Source organism: Canis lupus, chromosome 30 (genome assembly GCF_003254725.2).
Source record: "Canis lupus dingo isolate Sandy chromosome 30, ASM325472v2, whole genome shotgun sequence".
In the NCBI taxonomy this organism is placed as follows: domain Eukaryota; kingdom Metazoa; phylum Chordata; class Mammalia; order Carnivora; family Canidae; genus Canis; species Canis lupus.
This window is the reverse complement of record NC_064272.1, coordinates 16,529,934-16,556,537: the sequence shown is the minus strand read 5'-3', so window position 1 is coordinate 16,556,537 and position 26,604 is coordinate 16,529,934. Positions and strand designations below refer to the sequence as shown.

At 38.8% G+C, this 26,604-nt stretch overlaps 1 protein-coding gene across 2 annotated transcripts in view; it reads right to left on the bottom strand.

Moving 5' to 3' along the window:
• The window catches only part of USP8 (ubiquitin specific peptidase 8), a 66,351-nt gene extending 60,242 nt beyond the window's left edge, over nt 1–6,109 (bottom strand). For both annotated transcript variants that reach the window (XM_025472811.3, XM_025472813.3), the window contains exon 1: nt 5,891–6,109. The gene's annotated coding sequence lies outside the window, so the exon portion shown is untranslated. The remainder of the gene's footprint in view (nt 1–5,890) is intronic.
• Nucleotides 6,110–26,604: the final 20,495 nt, after the last annotated feature.

Below are 26,604 nucleotides of genomic sequence, written 5' to 3'. Positions count from 1 at the left end.
AAGGCAGACAGAAACTATCCCAAAGGATAAGATTTAGCTATGATTAAGTGAGAAAGGAGGGCATTCCAGAAAAGGAAATCAGTAAGAGCAATGACACAAAATGAAGTAGTATGAGAAGACAATGAGAAAAATAAGGAATATTACAGGGATTACAAATCCTTCTCAATTTATGACGGGGGTTATGTCTCAATAAGTCCATCAGAAGTTGAAAATACTGCTCAGTCAAAAATACATGTAATACACCCAATCTAATAAACATCGTAGCTTAGTCTAGCCTAACTTAAACATGCTCAAAGCACTTCATTAGCCAATAGTTGGGCAAAATCATCACAAAGCCTATTTTATAATAAAGTGTTAAACATCTCATGCACTTTATTAAATACTGAAACTGAAAGACAATATTGGAATTGTATCAGTTGTTTACTCTCACCATCACAAGCTGACTGGGCACTGTTGCTCACTGCCACTGCCCAGCATCACAAGAGAATATAGTAACACATATTGCTGCCTGGGAAAAGATCAAAATTCAAAATCTTTAGTACAGTTTCTACTGTACTTCATTTTAACAACATTATCATTCTAACAACATTATAAAATTGAAAAATCCTAGGTCAAACCATTTTAAGTTGGAGACCATCAGTACAGGGAAATAATCAATTAGATCAAGGGATTACAAGTACATACATATTTTCTTTACATGTCAATACTCTGACATGCTAGATCCCTCGCACCTACCTCAGTCCTTACAGTAAACACTTAATAACTCTTGGCTAACAACAAACTATATTATTAGGTAGGGAGATGGAGTCCTATTATGGAAGACCTTTGAAGCCATCAAGAATTGTTTATATTTTATTCAGCAGGCAATAAGCCAGTTCTTGAAGGGAAAAATGGTATCTCCAGGCAGGTCAAAGTGGGGATATGCAAGATGGATTTGAAAGAAATAGCAACAAGGAATACTCTGGATAAGAATAATTAGCAGACCGTTGCAAAAGAGAACACAAAAAGGCAGAAATATTCTTTTGTGACAGATCACCTGAAACAAAATTTTCTCTTGTGTACACACTATACAAAGACTGGTGGTGCTATCAACAACAACAAAAAATACTGTAGTTTAAAAAACTGATCAGTTTACAGCAGCATTCCTCAACCTGAGCACTACTCCTATTTTGAACCAGATAAAACTTTGTTGTAGGAGGCTGCCCTGTGCATTGTAGCTAATATTTAGCAGCATCCCTGGTCTCTACTCACTAGATGCCAGTAGTATTCATCTCCCTCAAGCTGTGACAACAAAATGTCTCCAGACATTGCTGAAAATGTCCCCTGGTGGGTAAAATTACTCCAGAATAAGAATCACTGATTTATAGGAAATTTTGAATATGTATGCAAAAAAAGCAACATCTAAAGATGCCCTGATAGAAATGTAAATATGTAATTAGAGATTAGGTCCAAAGAGAGATCAAACAAATATTAAATCAACTATTGAGACATTAATGTTAATTTTGATAATCCCTATTGTTTTGGGAGGTAACAAAGTACTGACACTTAAATGATATATTTTTTTCTTAAATGATATATTATCCAGGATATGATTTAAAATCATCTGATTTTTTTGACTTTTATGTATGCCTTAAAACTTCTATAATAGTTTTTAAAACACAGTATTATTTATACTAGTAACTAAAACCAAGAGAATGGATCAACAAGGAAATGATATCATTTCTCTACAATTGACAAGACACTTGAAGGGCTTGGTGGGGTGGAAGATGAAGGGGAATGTTCCCAAAAGAGAAAAGAAACAGACTGAAGAAAAACTAAGAAAGTGCAATTATCACAGAAATCATAGAAAACTTCAAAGAATTTTAAAAAGTTCTTATAATGTTTTTTTAAAAAAAGAAAAGTAAAACAACTAGTCCTAGTTTTGAAGATTGACCTTATAAACTATCTTCTTCATTTAGAGTACTTATATCTATTCAAGATACAGTGTCAAGAGCTATAGGGAATATAAAGAATATACCTTCTGGGGCACCCAGGTGGCTCAGTCAGTAAAGTGTATCATTTGATCTCAGCTCAGGTCTTTTTTTTTTTTTTTTTTTTTTTTAAGATTTTATTTATTTATTCACGAGAGACAGAGAGAGAGAGTGAGAGAGGCAGAGACACAGGCAGAGGGAGAAGCAGGCTCCATGCAGGGAGCCTGATGTGGGGCTTGATCCTGGGGACTCCAGGACCACGCCCTGGGCCAAAGGCAGGCACTAAACCGCTGAGCCACCCAGGGATTCCCCTCAGCTCAGGTCTTGATCTCAGGGTTGTGATTTCAAGCCCTGTGTGTGTGGGGTCCCATGCTGGGTGTGGAGCCTACTTTAAAAAAGAAAAGAAAAGAGAAGAGAAGAAAAAGGAATATACTTCCTAACGAAGTTTCTACCTCTTAAGATGTAGGATAAATACACAATGTTAATACAAAGCAAAGTACCATCATATAGGTACTAACAAACTATGCCAAAATCTATAGCTTTTATTAAGACTATTCCAAGGAAAAAAAAAGAAGGGTAACTTTTCCATAATAGGTGTCTACTTAACATTTATAACCTTAATCCATTTCATATATTCTCTCCCTCTTTGTCTCAATTTTTTAAGCATATGCAAAATAGATGAGTAAGGAGCCAGAACACAGTACATAAGGAAAAAAAAAAAAAAAGACATGGTTCTCATTCCTAGCCATACATTAGTATCAGCTACAGAACTACAAAATACTGATGCCCAGAACCCACTTCTAAATAATTAAACCAGAATCTCACAGAATGGGACTTGCACACAGGTATTTTTTTGAAAGCTCCTTGGGTAAATTCTAACAAGCAGTCTAGACAGAAATCCATGGACATAAAAAATGGATAAAAATATATTACTAGAAGTAGTGAAACAGTATGAAGATGACAATTAGGTTCTAACTGAAATCAACCTTTTAAGTCATATAATTTCCAATATATCAAAGTTATGAGAAATCATTATCATTTTTAAAATTCTGTAACTGGAAAATTAAAATAAAACCTTCAAGATTCTTAGGCCGATAACCTTTTTTTTTTTTTTTTTTTTTAAGATTTTATTTATTTATTTGAGAGGTAGAAGCAGACTCCTTGCTGAGCAGAGAGCTGGCTCTGGGGCTTGATCCCAGGACCCTCAGATCAAGACCTGAGCTAAAGGCAGACACTTAACCAAACAAGCTACCCAAGTGCCCCTAGACCCATAACTTTTTAAAGAACTATTTAATTTGTTTTGTAATTGGTATTACAATGTGTAACAATTTCATTTCACTATATTAGAAAGACATGCAGATTCACATCATTATTTGTATTCTTAAGCTTTATATTATGAAAGCATTGCAGGACTTAGTCTCATTCTCCATTTATTATCACATGACTTTGGGCAAATTCCTTAAATCCTGGACACCACCACTGCCACTCTTCAGTTTACTTTCATCTGCAAAATGGGAACAATTTGTCTGCTTCTGCAGAGTTCTCACAGGTATCAAATGAAGAAGCCCACAGAGAAAAATGCTCTTTAAAAAGTATAATGCGCTATGAAGATACAAAGTATTACGGTTAAAGAAATCAGAAGTGTACCTTATTCTGCATCTACTATTAAATCCAAACATTATAAATACAACTTTATCAATAAAATTACAGTAGTTTAAAGATGGCCAAAAATTCTTTGATGTTCTTCTCTCCAAAAAGAACTATCATTTGGTGGGGCAGAGGCCTCTGACTGCTCTAATAGAAAATACTGGAAGTAATCCCGTGCCAATTTTCTGGGTCCAAGCAAAAGAGAGAGCTTCCACTCTGTCTCTTCAAATACTTGCTCTTGAAACTCAAATTCATCCTATGAGAAGTCCAAGCCCCATGAAGAGGCCATGAGCAGGTGCTCCAGATAACATCCCCAGCTACACTCCCAGCCAACATCAACTGCGATCCATGCAAATGAGCCATCTTGAAAATCCAGCTCGGTTAAGCTTTCAGATGACTCCAACCCTAGCTACCTATCTAACCACAAATGCATGAAACTCTAAGTGAGGCCCAACCAACTGACTCCAGTTAGCCCAGAGAAATATAAAAGACAAAGCATAATAGCTTGTAGCTACTTTTTAAGAGTGATTTGTTATATAGCAATAGGTAATAGGGACAATAACCAAAATTTTTTTAAAAAAAATGTTTCCTGGGGCAGCCCCGGTGGCGCAGCGGTTTAGCGCCGTCTGCAGCCCGAGGTGTGATCCTGGAGACCCCGGATCGAGTCCCACATCGGGCTCCTTGCATGGAGCCTGCTTCTCCCTCTGCCTGTATCTCTGCCTGTGTCTCTCTCTCTCTGTGTCTTTCATGAATAAATAGAATCTTTTAAAAAAAAATTTTCCTTAAGTATATCCAACTTTATTAGCAACTCATACTTGATGGGCATATTTTTTCTTTAATCTCTACAAAAATAACTATCTTCATGTAGAAAAATTCAAAATGAAAATATAATGCTAGACATTCTATGGAAAAAATATGATGTGCTGTTTTTATTTTCCAACTGTCTTACTTTACAAAAGGCATTCATGATCTTTCCCAAAGTGTTCATATTAATAAACAAATAGCCATAATAATTAACAAAGGTCAAGTAAATAAAGATAAATGCTAGAAAGACATCTTTAAAATGTTTTTGTTAGTTGTTCTCAAAGAATACGATACAATCCTACATACTTTTGTGCAATGAATGCATATTTATGTGATTAATAACAAGTGTTTTTTTTTGTTTTTTGTTTTTTTACTATTAGAGTGTTCTTACTATCTAATTTTAAAGATGCACCCAGTGTGTCACAAGAAAATGAATACACATTTCAAGGCAGTCACAGCAATAGGATAAAGGCATAGCACAACCTACACCACCTTTCAGATAAAATGGCCCAGTACTGTAAAGTCATGACAAATTATCCAAATCCATCAGGAAAGACATTCAACAATGAACCTTAAGCAGAATCTGTTGAAATGCAAGATCTGCTTACATAGCAAAGCGGCAGAGCAAGCCTAGATTTGGTACAGTTCCTTAACTACTACCACTTGACATCTGTAATGGCTGCACAAGAAGATATACCAAACTAAAACTGCTTGATTCAGAAACAGTAACATTCCTTTCATCTGAACCCCTCGGGGTGCTTAACAAATATTAAATTCCTTCAGCTAAATATTTTGTTAGTGATTAAATGACTTGCTTCAAGGTCACAGAATGAACTGGAGAAAGAATTAAACCCTAAAGTGTAGTCTGCAGCTTTATGTATAAGTGAACATCACTGCGATTGGGTGCTGATATTTCCAAGGTGGAGTGGAGGTGAAATTAACTTTTCCCACAGCTCTAGGAGAGGTCACATTTTTAGCAAAGAAAAGCTTCTATTTGGGGAAGTCATGGTTTTAATTGATGAGCGTATAGGTTCTTTAATCTCATACTCGGACTTCTCTAAAACTAAGTTTGACTGGGACGGAAAAGGGGCTGGGAAACACTCTGAGGGGTTGTATTAAAGGCCTGGGATTGTAGCTCGGTAGCAGAAATTTAGAAAACGGAGGCCAGAGGAAGGAGGTCAAAGTCGGGTCTAAGTGTCGTAGAAGAAGGAGGAATGGTCAGTGCCACTTTCTAAGACCGGAAACCCTGAAAAAAACTACACGAAACTCCGTGGACAACCCTAGGCAGGCAGCGGGAAGGACTCGAGGTTGGGCCCTTCCTCTGAAAGCCGATTCCATGTTCAGGGTTGTCCCGCCCCTATCCGCGGACAGGACTGTCTCCCGGGTGACCAGCAGCTTGTGAAAGGAAAGGGGTCTCAATGCAGACGGCTTCCCGAGAAACAAAGGCCAGGACCCAGACCCACACTCACCGTGGCGCCGGGAGCGCTTGACTAACGCCGGCCTCCCCTCCAAAGGCCCATCTTCCAGCAACTCGAAGAATTCGCCTTCGCTAGTCCGACGGAAACCAGCCCAGCTCATCCCTTTTTCCCAGTTTGCACTGCGTTGCGACGCGTCGCGTCTTCGACGTCACGGAGGGGAGGGGCTGTGCGCGCGCGCCGGTGACTGCTTCCTCTTCCGCAGTCCTGCTCGAGCTAGGGAGGTGGGAGCGCTCAAGAGGGTGTTTGGGGTGGGCGGCGAGGGCGGGCCCAGGCTAGATTGAGCTTCCGCGAGCCCGCCCGCCCGCCCGCGTCCCCAGCATCTGTCCGGCCTTGTTCCGCCAGCGTGCTGTTGCTCGAATCCGGGCCTTTGCCGAGGAGGAAGCAGCTTCTGTGCCTCTTCCTACGTATTTTACTCTTCAGATTGGAGATTTGGGACTAGAAAAGGGATTGGGATCCCCTCAAATTCTGGCTGAAAGTTTACCGTCCTCCGAAGCTCGCCTCTGGTCAAAGAAGGAACACGGTCCTAAAACACATTATACGTACACACGTTTAACAGCAGTTAAAGGCCCGGTCTTTCAAACACAAGAGGTCTGAACTTTCTCACAAGGTGATCTTTGTACTCTCCCAGAGAAAAGTGAGTGAATGTTCCAATTCTATGTAAAGTTGCGTGGGTGGAGTCGCTGGCCGTTGGTCACTAAGGCCCCAGGGACAGTCCAGGTGTCTCATGGGTGGGAAAACAGGACGGGGAGGTCTAGTAAGTGCCTTCAAGTCAAGGTGTATGTTAGGGGTTCAATAAATTTGTTTTTTTTTTAATATTTTATTTATTATTTATTTATTTAAGTCACAGACAGAGAGAGAGAGAGGCAGACACACAGGCAGAGAGAGAAGCAGGCTCCATGCACCGGGAGCCCGATGTGGGATTCGATCCCGGGTCTCCAGGATCGTGCCCTGGGCCAAAGGCAGGCGCCAAACCGCAGCGCCACCCAGGGATCCCGGGGTTCAATAAATTTGTAAGGAAGAAATATAGTGCTCCACATATAGCAATCGTTTAATGAATGTTAATTTCCTTTCTATTACAATGGAATACCAGCAAAAATATGGTAGCTCTTTTACACCTAAGCTGTCCACTGTTTTCCCCAAAGACTTCAGGCTGGTCTAACATGAAGTGCACTGTATTCCCTAGAACTAGCTAGCCTTAGCACATTTTTCGTAACTAAAACAATTGCATCTCTTTTGAAAATGGATCTTAGGAAAGGAAGTTGGTTGTTGGAATTTATTGTGTGTTTTGCTTTTTTTCTGCTGAGCACCTTGATGAATTTAAGTATTAACAAGCAAACAAAAACACCAATCCAGAGCTGAGTCTGGGAGTAGGAACCAAAGACAGGGAGAAGAATGTGAAGTTCTCTGAAGGCCATCTCAGAGGGAGGACACCAGGAATGTGAGGTGACAGGAAAAGAGAAACCATAAGAATGAAATAACCAATGAAAAGAGTCTCTTGGGGCACCTGGGTGGGTCAGTCAGTTAAGCTTCGGCTCAGGTCATAATCCCAGGGTCCTGGGATGGAACCCCTCACTAGGCTCCTTGCTCTGAGAGGAGTCTGCTTCCTCTCCCTCTGCCTCCCTTCTCCCCCCCCCCCCTTGTGCTCTCTCTGTCAAATAAAACCTTAAAAAAGAAAGAAAGAAAGAAAGAAAGAAAGAAAGAAAGAAAGAAAGAAAGAAAGAGAAAGAAGAAAGAAAGAAAGAAAGAAAGAAAGAAAGAAAGAAAGAAAGAAAGAAAAGAAAGAAAGAAAGAAAGAAAGAAAAGAAAGAAAGAAAAAGAAAGAAAACTCTTATGGTGGAGTAGCAGAAAGAGATTGATAAATAGGACTCTTTAACATTCACCTAAAGTTATTTTTGTTACTCTAACTGCTCTAGTTCCCCCCATAAGTGAAATTTCCCCCACTTCCTTAAAGTGTCAGTCAAATTTGCTTGAGTTTTTCTTCAAAATGAAGGAGAAGTTCCACATGTGATTCAACAGGTGCAGAAGAAAAACCAGGCACAAGATGAGAAGATGATTCCAAAACTGAACTACGGTGATGAAAGCAGGAAAAAACAAAACTTTTCTAGGAAAGTCACAGAAACCAGGGGATGGGCTTTGGACTTTTCAGTATTAGCAGATGAGGGTGCTTATGGAGCAGAGTTAGCTTGATGAAACTGTTTATTGAATTGAATCATAAACCCTAGCTCTTTTTCACATTTCTGTTGTAACAAACCAAGCAACAGTATCTATGCTACCCAGAATCTAAGTAATGAGTCACTAGTTGTTTAGAAGGGATGGCTTGTATTTGGTCATAGCGTTAATTTCTTTGCCATCCAGAATAAGCAGTAGTCCAAAATTTACTGAACCTGGTTCACCTTCCATCCATTCAACAAGTATTTACTGAATGCATGTTCTATGCCAAACATTGTTTTGGACTTGGGATATAAAATTCCTCCTCAACACAGAGCTGACTTAACATTCTAGTGGAAGAGACATAATAAGCAAATACATATATACCATGTCAAGGGTAAAGGACCAGCAAAGACAGTGGTAGTTTTGATGGGATAGTCAGGGAAGATCTTTCTGATAAATAACATTTCTATAGAACATTAGATTTTCCTTACAGATGTAGTACTCCGAACACAATACTACAAATGGTGACATGTGTGGTTTTATCTCAACAAAAGATCGTTTTCAGTCTGTTGACACTATCACAAAATGTTCACCTACTTGACAGAGGTCATCAAAGAGTTACTTAAACTTCTTAAGAATTGTCTCTGCAATTTTGTCATGCTAACATTAATTGGCAAAAGCAAAATCTTATTCAATAGACACAGGAACTGTTGCGCTATAAATGTATTGAATCAAGATCATAGAATCAACACATATGCTTAAGTCTTTTCTGCATTTTTCCAGAAAGCAACTTAATAGTTTTAGCTTAAGGAAGCACCTAATTTAAAGTACATATTTCTTTAAGTAAAACTTTCAAAAATATTTCTGCAATGTATTCATTTATATGCAACTTATTTCATTCATATGATTCCGAACTATCTAATATAAGTCATTTATGGGAGTAAGGGTATGATTTCTGATAGCCTGTTTACTTCCTCCAAATCATAGGTAAATATATAATACATACACAGTATTTTTCAAACTTTGGCATTATCAAACAACATGTGGCCTGAATAATCACAAAAAAACACACAGTACAGTGATGCCTGGGTGGCTCAGCTGTTGAGCACGTCCCTTCGTCCAGGACGATCCCGGAGTCCTGGGATTGAGTCCCACATCAGGCTCCCTGCATGGAGCCTGCTTCTCCCTCTGCCTGTGTCTCTGCCTGTCTCTCTCTGAGTCTCTCATGCATAAATAAATAAAATCTTTAAAACACACACACACACACACACACACAGAGTACAGGCCCCAAACAAAAATTTACAGACTCAGAGCTAACCAAATGCACAGGATCCCTCAACCACTCACCAACTCATGGAGAGCTGTGCCTGGGCTGGCACACCTGGATGCACTTTGGGAAATGTTCTGGAAGAAGGATCCTGACTTCCTGCCACCTCGGTATTTACAGAGGAGTAGGGAGGGAGCAGGGATCACATAGTCAATTTGGAAAACTTTGAGCTTTTCTTTTGGGGTTACAACTGTATTGGTTTAAAAAGCAAGCTTTTGACACCAGTTGCCTGAAGAGTTATTGTTATCAATTCTGGTTTCTGCCTGCGGGCCTCACAGCCTCTTTGCTGAGCCAGCTTGTTGCTAGGCTGCAAGAAAATAGTGAGCACCCAAGCACCTGGGTCATCCAGGAGCCAGACTAGCCTATCTTTCCTCAAGTTGTGCATTAAAACCAACCTCGAGTTTACATTCAGGTGGTAAAGACAGGGAGCCAAGAATTTGCATTTTAAGATGTCCATGGTGATTCTAATGCTTGTCCTAGACTCCACCTGAAGAAATGTTACTTCACTCAGTCATGAAAAAACATTCTCTTCAATCTGAATTTATTTTTGAAATAGCTGTCTGTGAGAAATTTTGTGGAGGATTTTTGAAATTTTAACTAGATGATGAGATGCTTGATATAGTTACTGGGGACTTTATAATCTTATCTCTGGAATATTTTAACATTCCAAATCCATCACTATGTCATTCTATAATTTACCGAGTGCAGAGGTATGTTGTCCTAGCCATCTTCAATGGTCTGTTTTGTGATAGAGATGTGTGAAATCAGTTGCCGTTGTTCTGGTTGATGTTTCTTCCGATGTCTCCTCTCAGCGATTCATATTAGTCTGTGAACAGGGTAAGTACCTCAGAGGAATATGAAGTACCTCTATAAAGAAGTGAGGGTATTTCAGAATATAATACAGTGAGTGTCTCTGTGTCTTCTTTGTACAGTATATTCATGAATAAAAATGGGATGACTGGATGAGCCTAGGAATGTGATGATTTGGGATAGGGGAAATGCATATTAGATTTTTTCCACTGCCTCACGATTGGACTATGTAGAAAAGATATAGTGGTCAAATGATTATTTTCCTCCTATATAGGATAAATGTGCATAATGTCATTCATAGATTATATAGATAATTTCTAGTGTTACAACTTATGTTTCATCTGATCTTGTATATGAAAAAAATCCTGTATTTATGTTACAAAAACATTTAACAAATGTCTGGCACATAATAGGTGCTCAATAAATATGTTACCTGACTGCAAAGGTGCCTGGCACCCAGAGGGGAAAATTGATGACTGGTTTAACACTTTTCTTTAACAGCAAGCCCCCTCTCATTCTTTAATGGGGCCAGTTAACATTTTTGTCAAGTTTTCTGTCAAGTACTGTGTGAAAGCAACTCCAAGCCTGCCATTCCAATGAGACATTTCTATACACAAACTATGGAACTGTCAATGGCGCTCTGACTCACTGACATGTATTGCCTTTGAAATAATCTTGCTTTCTTTTCATAGCTTATTTGTTTTCCACAATTAATTTGTTCTTTTGTTCATTAGCAAGACCAGGCTGACAGGCAGACAAAGTTGTTTTTAATCTGTCTCCAAATCTCTTCCTTTGACTTCTCATGGTATCTGAAATGCCATCATGAAAGAGCAGTCCTTCATATGAAAATGTTACATCCCTGAGAAAAACTTCTCCTAGGATTAGGCTATTATCCGACATCAGACAGCCTTCTACTAACAAGAGATGATTAAACACTGGGTGGGTAAATTTTGATAGGATTTTAAAGGTAAAGATAGGAAGATGGGAGTGTTGTGAGAGCCAAGGTTTCAGAAGGAGGCTTCCGGCAGGTGAGAGGTAGCATGAAAGGATCTGAATATGTGAACTCCCTCCTACTAGGGGAGAACACAGGGATGCACGAGGGAAAAAGTGTTAAAGCTCCCCAGGGTTTGTTTTGTTTTATTTTTGCTTATAACCAATTTATTCAATTTATGATGGGCAAGTTCCCAGAGGAATGCTGATACAAGCTAAATATTCCTGGGTTAGTGCAGAAGCCAATGCTGTACATGAAGACTGGGCATTGAGGTCAAGGAGAGAGCACCAGATTTCAGAGTCAGATCTGGTTGGAGACCCTGTACCCAGGGTGGGCTAATGTCCCAGCATGGACAGCTGATTTCTTCTCACAGCTGGGCATACTGCAAGGCTTGTCTTAAAAATTACATCATTTCAGTCGATGTCAGAGGAACAGTTACTAAAGAAATAGAGCCTGTGTCCTGGTGCACCTCAGCAATTGTTGCTTTGTAAGTCATACAGTAGCAAGTGAACACAAATATTATAATATTCTAGGAGCAATGGCTTACAGAGCTCTGTGTTTCTCAGTGAGTGCCTTCTTGCTTGTTTTAATTCCTACCCGAACTTCCATCCTTCAGCCACATGCCCTGATGTTGAAAGTCTCTGGTACACAAGAGGAGTGGGGTCAAGGGGTAACTGGGTGATGGACATTAAGGAGAGCACATGATATAGTGATCCCCAGGTATTATGTAAGAGTGATTAATCATTGACTCCTACCTCTGAAACCTATAATGCATTAATGTTAATTAATTGAATTTAAATAAAATAATTTTTTTCAAAAATCAAAACTAATTTAATACAAACAAGATAAATTTCAGCAACCTCAAAATGAATTTAATAAAAGCAAAATAAATTGTGAAAAAAAAGTCTCTGTACACAACAAAAGTCTCTCAGATGACAACAGTTTTTCCAAAGCAACACCTTGTGTAGAAAAGTCTATGATGTTGGAGAAAGAATGTTTCTTTGGTTGGCTATCCTCTGTGAAGTCATCCACCCCTGGCCAATGCCTAATTGAAAGCATAATTTAGAAGACAGATTTGGATAGTGGAATGTGGGTAAAAACAGGAAACACACCCCAAAAAACTACAGTCTATGAGGGCTGGGCAGGAAAATGATCAAGTCTCACTTGAAGGTTACGTAATTGTTGCTTACACAATCATTAGGAACATATTAGATTCCACAGCTGAAAATCTGCAATTTTCTGGATAAAACTCTTTGTCTATAGGTATGAGATAGAGTGTAACTCAAAACTTCTCTAACCCCCATGAAAAATGCTGAATTGGAAGGGGAGTCTCACCACCTATAGTATTTTTTTTTTACCACCTATAGTATTTTAAAGGGAATAAAGTTCTGTTAGAAAGTAGACATACAATATTACAAATTTAATTTTGAAGGGCACCTTGAGTTCCATTTGTCACTTTTCTGAATTTATATGTCAGGAACAGACCCAAGGACATTTAACTTTTTGGCAAAGTAGAAACTTTGTCATAGCCATGGTTCTATAAAAATGTTTTAAAGGAGTTATTTTTATTAAAATAATAATGTTTAGCCAGTAATACATAACGATAAGCCAAGTTATTCAGCCCATTCCTCTTTCCAGATCTCCAGATACATAAACAAATATGTAAACCTCCTACCAATCATCTATGCCCATGTTTCCCCATTGTGGTATTTACTTTTCTTTCTTCAAATACAATTAAGAGGTGCCACCCACCTCTTCTCTGGCAACCACCAGTTTGTTCTCAAATATTTAAGAGCTTGGTTTTTCTGATCTCTCTCTCTTTTTTTTTAAAGATTTTATTTATTTATTCATGAGAGACACAGAGAGAGAGAGGCAGAGACACAGGCAGAGGGAGAAGCAGGCTCCCTGCTTGGGACTGATGTGGGACTTGATCCCAGGACCCCAGGATCATGCCCTGGGCTGAAGGCAGACGCTCAACTGCTGAGCCACCCAGGCATCCATGATCTCTTTTTTTCTTTGTCCATTTGTGTTTTTTCTCTTCAGTTCCACAGATGATTAAAATTATATGGTATTTGTCTTTCTCTGACTGACTTATTTCACTTAGCATTATACCCTCTAGGTTCATCCATGTTGTTGTAAATGGCTGGATTTCATTCTTTCTTATGGCTGAGTAATAGTCCATTGTACACATATACCGTATCCTTATCCATTGTGATGTTTACTTTTATGTATTATCTTGGCTAGATTATGGGTGTTTTAGATTTGATTCACATTTTTAAATTTTTATTTTTGAACAACTTTAATGAAGTATGTATGATTGGCATACAAAAAGCCATACATATTTAATGCATATAGCTTGATGAGTTTGGAGAGAAGTCTACACCTGTGAAACTACCACTACAATCTATTCATAAACATACCCATCACCTCAAAAAATTTTTGTCCTCTTTATTATTATTATTTTTTAAAGATTTATTTATTTATTTATGATAGAGAGAGAGAGAGAGAGAGAGAGGCAGAGACACAGGAGGAGGGAGAAGCAGGTTCCATGCCGGGAGCCCGACGCGGGACTTGATCCTGGGACCCCAGGATTGCGTCCTGGGCCAAAGGCAGGCGCCAAACCGCTAAGCCACCCAGGGATCCCCTATTTATTATTATTTTTTAAAGATTTTAGTTATTTATTCATGAGAGACACACAGAGAGAGGCAGAGACACAGGCAGAAGCAGAGGGAGAAGCAGGCTCCATGCAGGGAGCCTGATGCAGGACTTGATCCCAAGTCTCCAGGATCACGCCCTGGGCTGAAGGCAGATACTTAACCACTAAACCACCCCAGCATCCCTATTTATTTATTTATTTATTTATTTATTTATTTATTTTTTTTTTTTTTTTTTTTAGTGAATGTGTGATAACATTTATAAGATTTACCCTCTTAGCAAAATTTTAAGTATATGCTACAATATTGTTAACTACAGGCTCTATGCTATGCAGTAGATCTCTAGGACCCATTCATCTTCCATAACTGAAACCTTGTACGTTTTGACTAAAGGAGTACAAGTACCCTGAAGCTCTTTGTTTCCTCCCTTCCCAAGCCCCTGGTAACCAGCATTTTATTCTCTGCTTCTATGAGTTTGACTATTTTAGATTCTTTTTTTTTAAGATTTATTTATTTATTCATGAGACACACACACACACACACACAGAGGCACAGACACAGGCATAGGGAGAAGCAGGCTCCATGCAGGGAGTCCGACATGGGACTCGAACCAAGGTCTCCAGGATCAGGCCCTGGGCTGAAGGCAGGCGCTAAACCACTGAGCCACCCAGGCTGCCCTTAGATTCTTTTTTAAAAATATTTTATTTTTTTAATTCATGAGACACACACACACACACACACACACACACACACACACAGAGGCAGAGACACAGGCAGAGGAAGAGGCAGGCTCCTCAAAGGGAGCCTGATGTGGGACTAGATCCCTGGACCCCAGGATTACGACCTGAGCCAAAGGCAGGCAGATATTCAACTACTGAGCCATCCAGGCATACCACTATTTTAGAATCTTTATAGGAGTGGTATCATGCAGCATTTGTTCAGATGTGATTAACACTTAGAGTCCTTTTACTTGAAGTAAATAGTTTATAATGTGGGTAGGCTGTATCCTATCATTCGAAGGCCTTAAATGCAAGAGCTTGAGGTTCCCCCAAAGAATCTCAAAGGAATCTGCCTCCAGACTGCAGCATAGAAATTCTGCCTGAGTTTTCAGCCTTCAGGCTCAAGACTACAACATCAAATCTATCAAATCTTACCTCAATCTCTAACCTGTCCGCTTGTCCAGTGACTTTTAGATTGCTTGCCCCCATAATTACATGACCCAATTTCTATCTATCTATCTAGCAGATATCTAGCTATCTAATCATCTCCTATTGATTCTGTTTTTCTGGAGGACCCTGATGAATATACTTGTCACCTATACATCATGTCCAAATCCCTTAGCATACTCACCAGGGTCTTCATGAACTGGCTGTCATCAACTTATCCAGCCTCACCTACCTTTTTTATACATCTATCCTTCTGTCCTTTCCTATTAACCCCTTGGTCATTCCCAGAGCTTGCCACACTCTTTCATACCTCTACCTTTGCACTATCTGTACACCTAGAAAATTTTTCGTCCCTCAGAGCACAGCTCAAGCTTCATCTTGAACTCTGTGAAGGAGGCCGGCAGAACAAGCCACTTTTTATATGACCCTATTGCACCTCGCACACATGCTGCCTTTAAGCATGACTCATATTTGTGGAATTATTTCTTATAAATCTTTTCTCCCCTCTTTTAAAAATCTTGTTTTGATTTCTAGCATCTAGCATAGAATCTGGCACATGGTAGATAACTGGCAATCAAGAAAAATTTGATTGTGGTACCTGGGTGGCTCAGTTGCTTGAGCATCCGACTCTTGGTTTCAGCTCAGGTTGTGGTCTCATGGTCATGCGATTGTTGGGCTCTGCACTCAGCAGGGAGTCTGCTGGAGATTCTTTCTCTCCCTCTCCCTCTGTCCCTCCTCCTCAGCTCTCTCTTTCTATCTAAAAATAAATATTTTTTTAAAAGAAAAATTTGATTGACAAGTAAAGCCTCTCTACTTAAGATATTAAATAGCTTCCTAGCATTTTATTTTTTAAAATTTAAATTCAAGTAGCCAACATCTATCTAGTATACCATCAGTTTCAGATGCAATGTTCAATATTTCATCAGTTGTGTAAAACACACAGTGCTCATCACATCACGTGCCCTCTTTAATGCCCATCACCCAGTTGACCATCATTTCAAGATAATCCCTCTCTGGTCTTATCTCCTAGCAGGCTTCCACAACACCTGAATTTGTAGTCATGCTGAACTAGTTGCAGTCCTTTCAACAAGCTTAGCTTCCTTGCATTTACTTCTGTACCCATTGTCCCCCCTCTCCCCACCAACCCAACCATTTGGCAATTTCTATTGTCCTTTTAATCTTCGCCTCAAGTTTTTTCTCTCCTGTGAACTCTATTCTCATCCTTGCCTTAGTTTTTCCTCTTAGTGTTCCCTTAGCACTGAGTACTTCTACTACTTAGCATATGACTTGCTTCTTAGTCTATCAATTGCAGAATATAAATCACAGTCTGTCTCTCCCTCCTATTCTGTAACTCTTGAGGACTAATTGTCACCCCGCTGCTGCCACTGTGTTGCACTTGAACTGAATTGGGGGGGTAAGGGGGGTAACCGAGAGTAGAAGGGAGAAAGCGAAGTGATAGGGTTTGGGTGAAGACAATTCCCTTACTATACAGCGTGCCCAAGTCTTGCCTTGGAGGCCATTACTATGAAGACGAGATACTTGCCTTAAGAAGTACTCAGCAGAGGCACCTGCGTGTCTCAGTCAGTTAAGTGTCTGCCTTCAGCCCAGGTCATGATCCCAGGGTCCTGGGATCAAGCCCCGCATCAGACTCTCTGATCGTTGGAGAGACTGCTTTTCCCTCTTCTTCTCCCCTACCCCCTGCTCATGGTCTCTCTCTCTCTCTCATTTGCTATCTCAAATAAATAAATAAATAAAATCTTAAAGGAAAAAAGAAGAAGGAGCACTCAGCAAATGTTGTTTTCCAAAAGTGTTCGTCATCTTGCAATGATCCAGCAAGGTTTGGAAAGTTTCAGCATTTCAGAAACAATTCTCTACTATAAACTAAGTAAACATATATAGAAAGCTACAGAATGTCTTTGAAAGATTTTAGTTTAATCTTGACATGTGGGGAGAAATGAAGGGACTGAAATCATTCTCTCTCTCTTCTGACCACATACCCCTTCTGCTGTTCCTTCCTCCCACAGGCACTTCTGATTTCATGTGGCCACCAGGTCATTCCCAGCTGACCCAGCCTACCTTCATACTCTCTGCCCATCTTTTCTTTTCTTTTCTTTTCGTGGACCTTTTAGAATCCACGTTCTCCAGCAAAATGAATCTTTGTATCCCAGTCTATTAGCCAACTGATCTGATGATCTTTATAAAATATTGATGGATGATCCTCTGAAAATCTTCCAAAACATTACCTTTGAATCAGACCTTTCCGTTAATAATTTCTGTTTTATCACAAGGCGCATATTCCTCCATTAGAATACAGAAGTGCTCTGGATTGTCTATAAGAGTTTCATAACATTTACTAAAAATGCCTTCAACTTAAAAGCATCCCTACCAATTATTTATTGCTACATAATAGTATCTTGTACACTCAATGTTTCTTCTTATACCCTTTGGTCCTCCCGGTAACATCTTCCCTGTAGAAATGGTGTCAAACGGGGCACCAGGCTGGTTCAGTCAGTTAAGCATCTGCCTTTAGCTCAGGTCATGATCCCAGGGTCCTGTGATGGAGCCCCCAGTTGGGTTCCCTGCTCAGCAGGGAGTCTGCTTGAGATTTTCTCCCTCTGTCCCCCTCCCTCCTCACTCATTTGTGCTCTCTCTCCCCAATAAATAAATAAAAATTTTAAAAATACGGTCAAACTGAGGAAGTAAACCTTTGGCCAATTGTAAGAGAAAATCTCAAACTTAGAAGACAGAAATCAACTATACTGTGCAACTTGACGTGCATAGGCAGAGAAGCTCTTTCACATTTCTTTCCCTTTTTCCTCTTTCCTCCTTTCTTCTTGCCATTGATTCAACAGGTATATTTTGAGGTCTACAGCAAAGATTTCTTGGATTGTGGCAGAACTGTAATAGAGTAATATTTAAGGGCACAGGCTCTGGAACCAGATGCCTGTTTTTGAATCCTGGCTCTGCCAGCTAGGAGTTATGTGACCTTGGCTAGGCTTTTTCACTTTTCTGTGCCTCACTTTTGTTGTTTATCAAATGGAAATGATAATAATAGTATCCCCTTCCTGGAGTGGCATTGAGGATTAAATTATTAATTAACTAAGAAGTACTTAACACATAAGTGCTCCCTGAAAATATTAGCTACTGTTAGCTCCTGCTTAATTCTAGATGACTAATGGGAATTAATTAGGAGTGCAGTGGAGTGGAGCGAGGGAGTGAGGGGAGAGTTTTCTGGATAGAGGGAACATTGTATTTGCAGTCCCTGAGGCAGGAAGGAGGTGCTGGGTATTTAGGGGAATCAGTAGGAGCTAAGAGTGGCTAGAGAGGTGAGCAGTGCCAGATCATTCTGGACCTGGCAGATATTGGATTTAGGATTTAGTTTTTATTCTAAAAGCCATGAGAAGCCTTTTGAGGATTTTAAGCAAGGGATGACATGATCCAATTTGCTTTTATAAAGATAAACTCTGCTGCTGTGAGAGAGAATAGTTGGGAGGCAGGTGAGAGGAAATGTGGGGAGGTCAAGGGGGAATAAACAACACTGTGATACTGAAGACTCTCAACTGAGCCATGGGTGGATAATGGAGCCATTCGTTAAGATGGGGACACTAAAAGAGGATCAGGTTGGGGGAAAAAGAGGAGGTCTCAATATTTAACATGCAGATTAGAAGTGGAAAGCAGACCTCCAAAGGAAGTTAGATATTTAGAGAAATTGGATATATGGATCCAGGGCTTAGATATAAAATGTGATGTGGTCTCTCTTAGGTTGACAGAATCAAGGTTGAAAAGGAAATTCTCATTCAAATAGACTTCAGTTAATTAGCGATGGAACAGTGATGAACAAATAAATACATTTGGTAAGAGGGGGAAAACATTTCCATGGCTACTGATGGAAGCAGGAGGGACAATTAGTGTAGAAAGGCTGAATCTCAGACATTTCAGAAAGTGACAAATTAGCCTTCGATAATTGTCAAATAAACAGCTTGTCAATTTAAGGAATATTTTATTTACTTGAAGAAAGGGAAAAGGGGGGCAAATGGAAAGTTTCTGTGTCTAGTTTTGAAACAAGTTTTCTGCTGCAGGTCAGAACTTAACCAATTAAGAACTGTTAATCTTTTGCAAATTGAAAACTCCCACAGTCTTACATTTTAAGTGGGTACTTCAGTTAAGGTTCTGGAGTCTGAAAGGTCTCCATTAACCTTGCTTAAACATTCCAGGTTAAAGGAGCAGAGGCTGGTATTTACTGTATAACTTTGAAGTCAATCTTTTAGAGGCTCTTCAGACACTAGCTCCAGTTATGGTGAAAGACATGGATTCATTTCAAGAAAGAGCAAGCTATATGAAATATTGTGTCTGTAAGGGTGTCAGAAAAGATACATTTATTATAGAAAATTTCAAACACAAAAAGTGGAGTAGTACAATTAATACCCATGTACTTACCCATCACCTCGCTTCAACTACCATCTATTGGCCGCTTGTAAAAAGATATATTTTTTAAATAACTGGTTTTTTTCCTTTTACAAAAGTAATACTTATTCATTAATGAAAATATAGAAAATACAGAACAGGCATAAGGAAATATGTACTGGTCACAATGTCAGTCCTTCTGGCAGGGCTCTCAGTAGTCCAACTGATTGATGCTTTGGAACAATTCAGAAAACAGTTCCTCTTCTCTTGGCTGTATGCAGCTCTGTGCATATCATATGATAAAAAACACTGATTATGAAAGTATATATTCCTATGTATTTGTCACATAAATATTAGTGCATGATTAAACTTCTTAGAATAGGGGATGCCTGGGTTGCTCAGCAGTTGAGCGCTTGCCTGCCTTCCACTCGGGGTGTGATCCTGGAGTCCCGGGATCGAGTCCCGCATCCAGCACCCTGCATGGAGCCTGCGTCTCCTTCTGCCTGTGTCTCTTCCTCTCTCTCTCTCTCTGTGTGTCTCTCATAAATAAATAGATAAATAAATCTTTAAAAAAAAACTTCATAGAATAAGTTTTCAGAAGTGAAATTCCTGGGACAAATGGCATGGCAAATGCCAAACGACCTTTGGTGAGGTTAAACCAGCTCATACCCCAATAGGCTTTTGCTCATTTTTCCAAAAGCTTTGTTAACATTAAATGTGATGATGAAAGATGGATTCATGGTTTTAAAATTTAAAAACCCAACATTTTGTCACTTGGAGTATTAAAAAATAGTACCCAATGTTGCTTTACGTGGGTTTCTTTTTGAGTGGCAAAGTGAAAAATGTTTTTATATGTATATTCATCATTCTTCCTGAATTTCCCACATGTATCATTTACCTTTAGCACTTTGCTACTGGTATATTTTTTTCTGATTTCAGAAATCTTTTTGGGTAAAAGTTGGATATATGTGTTGTACTTACTCAGACATTGCTGAACACATAAAAAGACAATTTTTGAGAAGAAACACATACCATATTTAAGGAGATGTAAATATTTATTTGATTTATTGGCAATGAATATCTTGAAGGAGCAGTTGTATATTGGATTGAATTGTGTGAAATTACCAACCCTACGTGGTAATGATTCTCAAATTGTGGTCTGGGATCCTAAGAGGTTCCCAATTCCATTTTCAGGGGGCTACAAGGTCAAAACTATTTTCACAATAGCGTTAAGACATCATTTGCACTTTCACTTTCATTTTCTTGACAAGTGTACAGTGGAATTTTCCAGAGGCTGTATGATGTGTGATATTCTAACAAACTGAGTGTAGAAGCAGATGAGAATCCATCTGTCTTCTATTAAGCCAGAAACTGAGGAGATTTGCAAAAAGTGTAAAACAATGTCACTTTTTTTTTTTTGGTTTGGGAAAATAGAATTATTTTTTATAAAAATATGCTATTTATATCAACATGCAATGGGTTTATTCAAAATGACTTAATATTTATTTTTTCAGTTTTAAAAAATTTATCGTATTATTTTTTAAGATCTTATTTATTTATTTGGGAGAGGGAAAGCAAGGGGAGGAGCAGAGGGAGAGGGACAAGCAGATTCCGTGCTGAGTGCAGAGCCTGACTCAGGACTTCATCCCAGCACCCCAAGATCATGACCCAAACAGAAATCAAGAATCAGATGCTTAACCAACTGAGCCATGCAGGTGTCACTATTTTTTTTTTCAGTTTTAATTTAGATTTCAGTGAATGTTGATAGATACAACCTGCATAAACAAAAGCTTTATAGGGCCTTTATTTTTTAAGTGTGAACGGGTCTTGAGAATCTTTGCTTTGTGGCGTCTGAATAAAATGTGTTTTGTTTCAGAGACAGAGCTCAGGATGTGAAATACTTCCCTGGGAACTAAATGGGATTAATTATGGGACTGGCTGTTGAAAGTTTCATCTAATTCTGAGTGTCAGAAGCACTTCTATGTTCTTTAATCGTTTGTTGTTTTGTGGCTGGGAGAATATGGGCCCTCTACATCATGTAACACACAGCAAAGACCCCTATTTCCTGGATCTAATGGCGGTATTTATAGAAGAGCAATGATAATGAGAAAACTAGTTGATTAAAGATATTAATATTTTCATCCCAACCACAAAAGTGGTAAAACACAACCACGTGTTCTTTTCTTGCCTTTGCCCCAATCAAAATAAAAATATGGATTTATCTGAGGCTATATGAATAGGAAGAGTTTATTCTTCCCTGAATTGTACTAGGAAACGCACAAATGAACGAGGAAAAAGGACTCTGCCCACTTGGGCTCCCTTGGGAACAGAGTTCCAGGAATGTCATTCTTCACTTAGGTTTACTTAGAAATTAATTAACCTAATAAGTATAGGAAGAGTCTAAATGAGAAATCTTAAAAACTTACATAAAGAACAGGAAAATAAATGAAAAGACACATCATGTTGCTGGATTAGAGAATGGAACTTTATTTAAAATGCCTATTTTAAAAATATTTTCTATTTATTTATTTGAGAGAGAGAAATTATGAGCAGGTGTGAGGCACAGAGGGAGAGGGAGAAGCAGACACCTTGCTGAGTAGGGAGCCCAATGTTGGGCTCAATCTCAGGACCCCAAGATCATGACCTGAGCAGAAGGCAGACACTCAACCAACTGAGCCACCCAGGTGCACTTAAAATGCCTATTCTTTCCAAATCACATTTTGGTGAAATGCAATACCTGTCAAAATTTGCATAACTTCTGAACCAGCAATGTACTATTTAAAAAAATCAAACCCCCATGATGTTAAGCTTACTTTTACTCTGAAAAACTTTGTTCTCATTTCATTTTTTTCTCATTTCTTTTTTTCTCTACTACTCAGATGTCCATATTGAAGGTATTTTTGTATAATTGTCTCTCCTGAATGGTGAGTGATTTATTAACAAGGATTCTGCCAAAAACAAGGAATTCCTGACTTCAGTGCTCCTTCCACTATCGTTACATCCTCTTGAACTTGATGATAATGTCTAACTGTCCTCAAGGAAACTGGAAGATTAGAATGTGACAGCAAAGCACCAAAGTCCTGACCAGATGTGGATGTCCCGAATTACAGTAGTGCTGGAGTGTGAACTCCAAACTAAATGGATGTTATTATCCACCCAGTTGTTTGAGCAATTCTATTAGTGTTGTGGATTTTAAGGTAGATACCCTGTGCTCTATCACACAAAAGCAAAGACCAGAAAGTATAGAACCTGTTGTAATATTTTCCTGTGTGGAAATCACTAAACAGTTCCAAGATGTGAGGAACTGGGCTGTGAGAGATTTGGAAGGTAGAAACTAATGAGAAGAACAGACAGTTTTAATAAATAGAAAAAATCAGAGGGAAAATGGTAGAGTATGTGTTATTTGTTCAGCTTTAGTAGATACAACTAGTTTTCCAAGGTGGTTGTTGCAGTTTATACTCAACAGCTATTTATGAGAATTTTATTTGCTCCACATACTTGCCAATACTTGATATTTTCTGTTTTCATTTTAGGCATTTTGTTGGCTAAAATATCTGTGGTTTTAATATACATTTCTTTGATGACTAACAAAGTTGAGTACCTCTTAAGATGTTTATTTGTTCTTTGAATAGTCTCTTTTATGAAATGCCTATTTAAATTCTTTGCTTATTTTATGCTTGAGTTATCTTTTTCTTATTGATTTGCAGAAATTCTTTATACATTCTGGCTATGAGTCTTTTTTAATTTATGTATTGTGAACATATTTTTCCCGTCTGTCTCATCTTTATTTTTTTTGTATTATTGATGTCTTTTGATGAAAAATTTATACTTGTTTAATAGTCTCAATTTATTACATTCCCTACCCCTCTTTACAGGTAGTATTTTTTTTTTTTAGTATTTTTTTTATCCCATTTAAAAAATCTTTGGTTAAGAAGCTATTCTTGTATGTTTTCTTCTAGAGGCCTTATTGTTTTACTCCTGGCATTAAAAATGTCTGAGTTGGGAAAGTTATGAAAATCAACGTCTATCCAAATTGAAGAGCTATTTTTGAAGAGCCAGTCACAGAGTACTGTGATATCAAATCTGAAGTAGTTGAACAAGCAGCTCTCTGCAGCAGGAATACTAGGGAAAGCAATTACATAACTCCCACTCTACTTCAGCAAAGTGTCTCTACTAACTAGGCCATGTTGCAAGCTAGTCAGAAATTAGTTTAATTGCCAAGGGACTGGAAAAAAAAATAAAACAGGGTGAGATTTTCCACACAGGAAAAAAACCCCTTGAGATCATCTGAGGTAGAATCTGAGATCCTTTATCTCTTATGCCTGGAAATTCTTGCCTATCTTTCCCCTCTGCTAATACCTCTCCTACTATGACCTTGCTCTATCACTTATCCCCGCCCCCCACTCTTTATTTTCCCTTTCCATTCACAAACTCAGTCTCCCCAGCTCATCATACATTGGAAACCCTCAACCCCTCTCCTCAGTGTGGCTTTTCCTTCATAGCCAGAGTTCGCAAAAAAGCAGTCACATTTGCTGCCATTGTTTGTTCACTTCCCATTTCCCCTAACTTGTACCACATTGTCTATTGTTTCCACTCCTCTGTGGAAACAGCTCTCTTGAAGATGTCCAAAATTAGTGTGTCCAGGCTGAATTTTTTCACTTTCCCCAAGACTTATCTTTTACATTGCTTATTTCTGTTAAAGAGTACACCATCCTCTCAAACGCTCAGGTTGCCAATAACCACACACCCATGTCTGCAATATTTCATCCGTTTGACGTCTCCCTTCATTCCTCTTGCCATTTCCTACATGGTCTCCTTATCTCTTACCTAGCTATTTTAAAGTTTATTTATTTATTTATTTGTTTGTTTGTTTATTTATTTATTTATTTATGAAAGCGAGCACACTCAAGCAGGGGAAGGGCAGAAGGAGAGGGACAAGTAGACGCCGTGATCAGGAGGAGCCCAACACGGGGCTGGATCCCAGCACCCTGAGATCATAACCTGGGCTGAAGTCAGACACTTAACTGCCAGCCACCCAGTTCCCCCCTGCTAGCTACCTTAATTGTCCGACTGCCTTCCTTGTTCCTAATGTGTCCTTACCTAACCTCTCCTGTACAAACTGGGATTAATCTTCTTAAACCAAAGTTCTAACCTTATCATATCCTAGTTTGAAGACCTTTAATAGGTTTTCTCATTGTCTTAAGTCCCACCACAAACTAGATGAAATTTATTATTAATTCTTTTATTCACTCATACTATAGTCAAAACTATTTCACTTCATGTTTTCTTCTGATTTTGCTACCTTTGTTGAGCAATTCTAGATTTCCTTCACTTCTGAATGTCTAAATTCTTTCCGTTTTTTCAAGATAAAAAGTCAACTTCTTCATGAATATCCTTTTCCATCTTCTCTGTCTGGTGAACTCCTCTTTATACTCTAGAACACAGCTCAAACACAGCTCCTTATACTACCTGTATCACTGAGTTAATCACTTTTTTAAAAAGTTTTTTTTTAATTTGTTTATTTATTTGAGAGAGTGAGAGAGAGCAGGCCTGAGGTGAGGGGCAACAGGGAAAAAGCAGACTCCCCAATGAGCAGGGAGCTCAATGTGGGACTTGGACCTGGGACTCCGAGATCATGACCTGAGCTGAAGGCAAATGCTTAACCAACTGAACCATTCAGGCACCCCTGAGTTAATCACTATTGATTTCTGTTTCCAAAGCAAACCAAACATACCACTATAAAAACAAAACAGTCCCTACCACAAAGTACTGCAATTATTTTATCATTGAACTCCTGGGCTCTTAGCCTCTCAAAAGCAAGTATAATCTTAACCTTGAGTCCCCAGTGTCTAGATTAATATTTTGCACAGAGACATTATGATCAATCTTTATTTATTGAATGAGTGAAACTAGTTTTGATCTCCAGCTGCAATTTTTCCTTATTAAACTGATAGCATTTTATATATCTCTTTTCTGATGTATCATCACTTTCTACTATGTGTAATTGTTATCTATGTAGGTAGCTTATATTCTCTAATAGATTGTTATTGAAAGGCCAGAGACTGCCTAATTAAATCCAAAGGCCTCATGGAGCCTAGTAAGAGGAATCATTACATACCTACATCATTGTCATAATTAGACTTGACTTTTGTTTAGGACATACTATGACACACCTGAAGAGCACAATGTTAGACACAGGCCAAGGCAAGCTGCTAAGAGACCTGATTTGCCCCTGTATTCAGAAACAGGTAGTTCAGATTTCTATAAATAAGGTAAGTGTTGCTGCTTGGGAAAGCCATTCATTTGTTTTTTCATTAATTTGTAAACTACTTTGTGGAAAGAAGGGGGATGTGTATAGAACAGTAACTCTATGCTTATCTCAATCACTATAACAACATTCTGAGATGAGCACTAGTATTCTGAATTTACAAATAAGGAAAACAAGACTCAAAATTACTTTAGTGACTTAATTCAATATCGTGGAGCTGATGAATGACATAACTAGGATTTGAAAGCAAGCATGAAAGATACCCAAGTGTAAGCTCTTATCCACCTCATCATGCAATATACTCAGGTTTCTGGAGAAGCCTCCAGAGAAACCCTTGAATCAAGGGGAGGGGGGCATAACCAAAGGTCAGGATGGTATCAAACCTTGTGTTGAGGAAATCCTGAAAAACACAAATAAACTTGCCAAATTTTATCTTAACAACTAGGGAAATACCTGCTTCCCAGTAGGCTTAGGGCTAGGGAATGGGAACATTCTCAGAAGGGATAGAAGCAAGATGGTAGTTATGGTTGTGGGAAAAGGAAATGGAGGCTACAGGATTTATAACTGGGAATCAAAAACATTAGAACAGATTGGAAATCAGGTGAAACTCACTCTAGTGGGAAACACATTGGAGGGGACACATCTGGACCTTAAATCTAGTGTGTACATGGCCCTAGACATGTTTGGTTCAGTTCAATTAACATGAAAAGTGCTGTGTACTGTAAGAGGTGCTAGAATACAAAGGAACAAGTGGTTTTTGCCTTCCAGACACTAACAGTCTGGCCTGGAGCAGTCTGTTGATAGAGATATGAGACAGAGTGCCAGGGGAGAGTCTTTTCTAGAAAGTTCCTGAAAACCCAGAGTGATCCTATCCCTAGAAATACCATAGAAGAGTAATCTTTGGGTTATTAAGAGCAGGCAGGCCAAAGTTTCT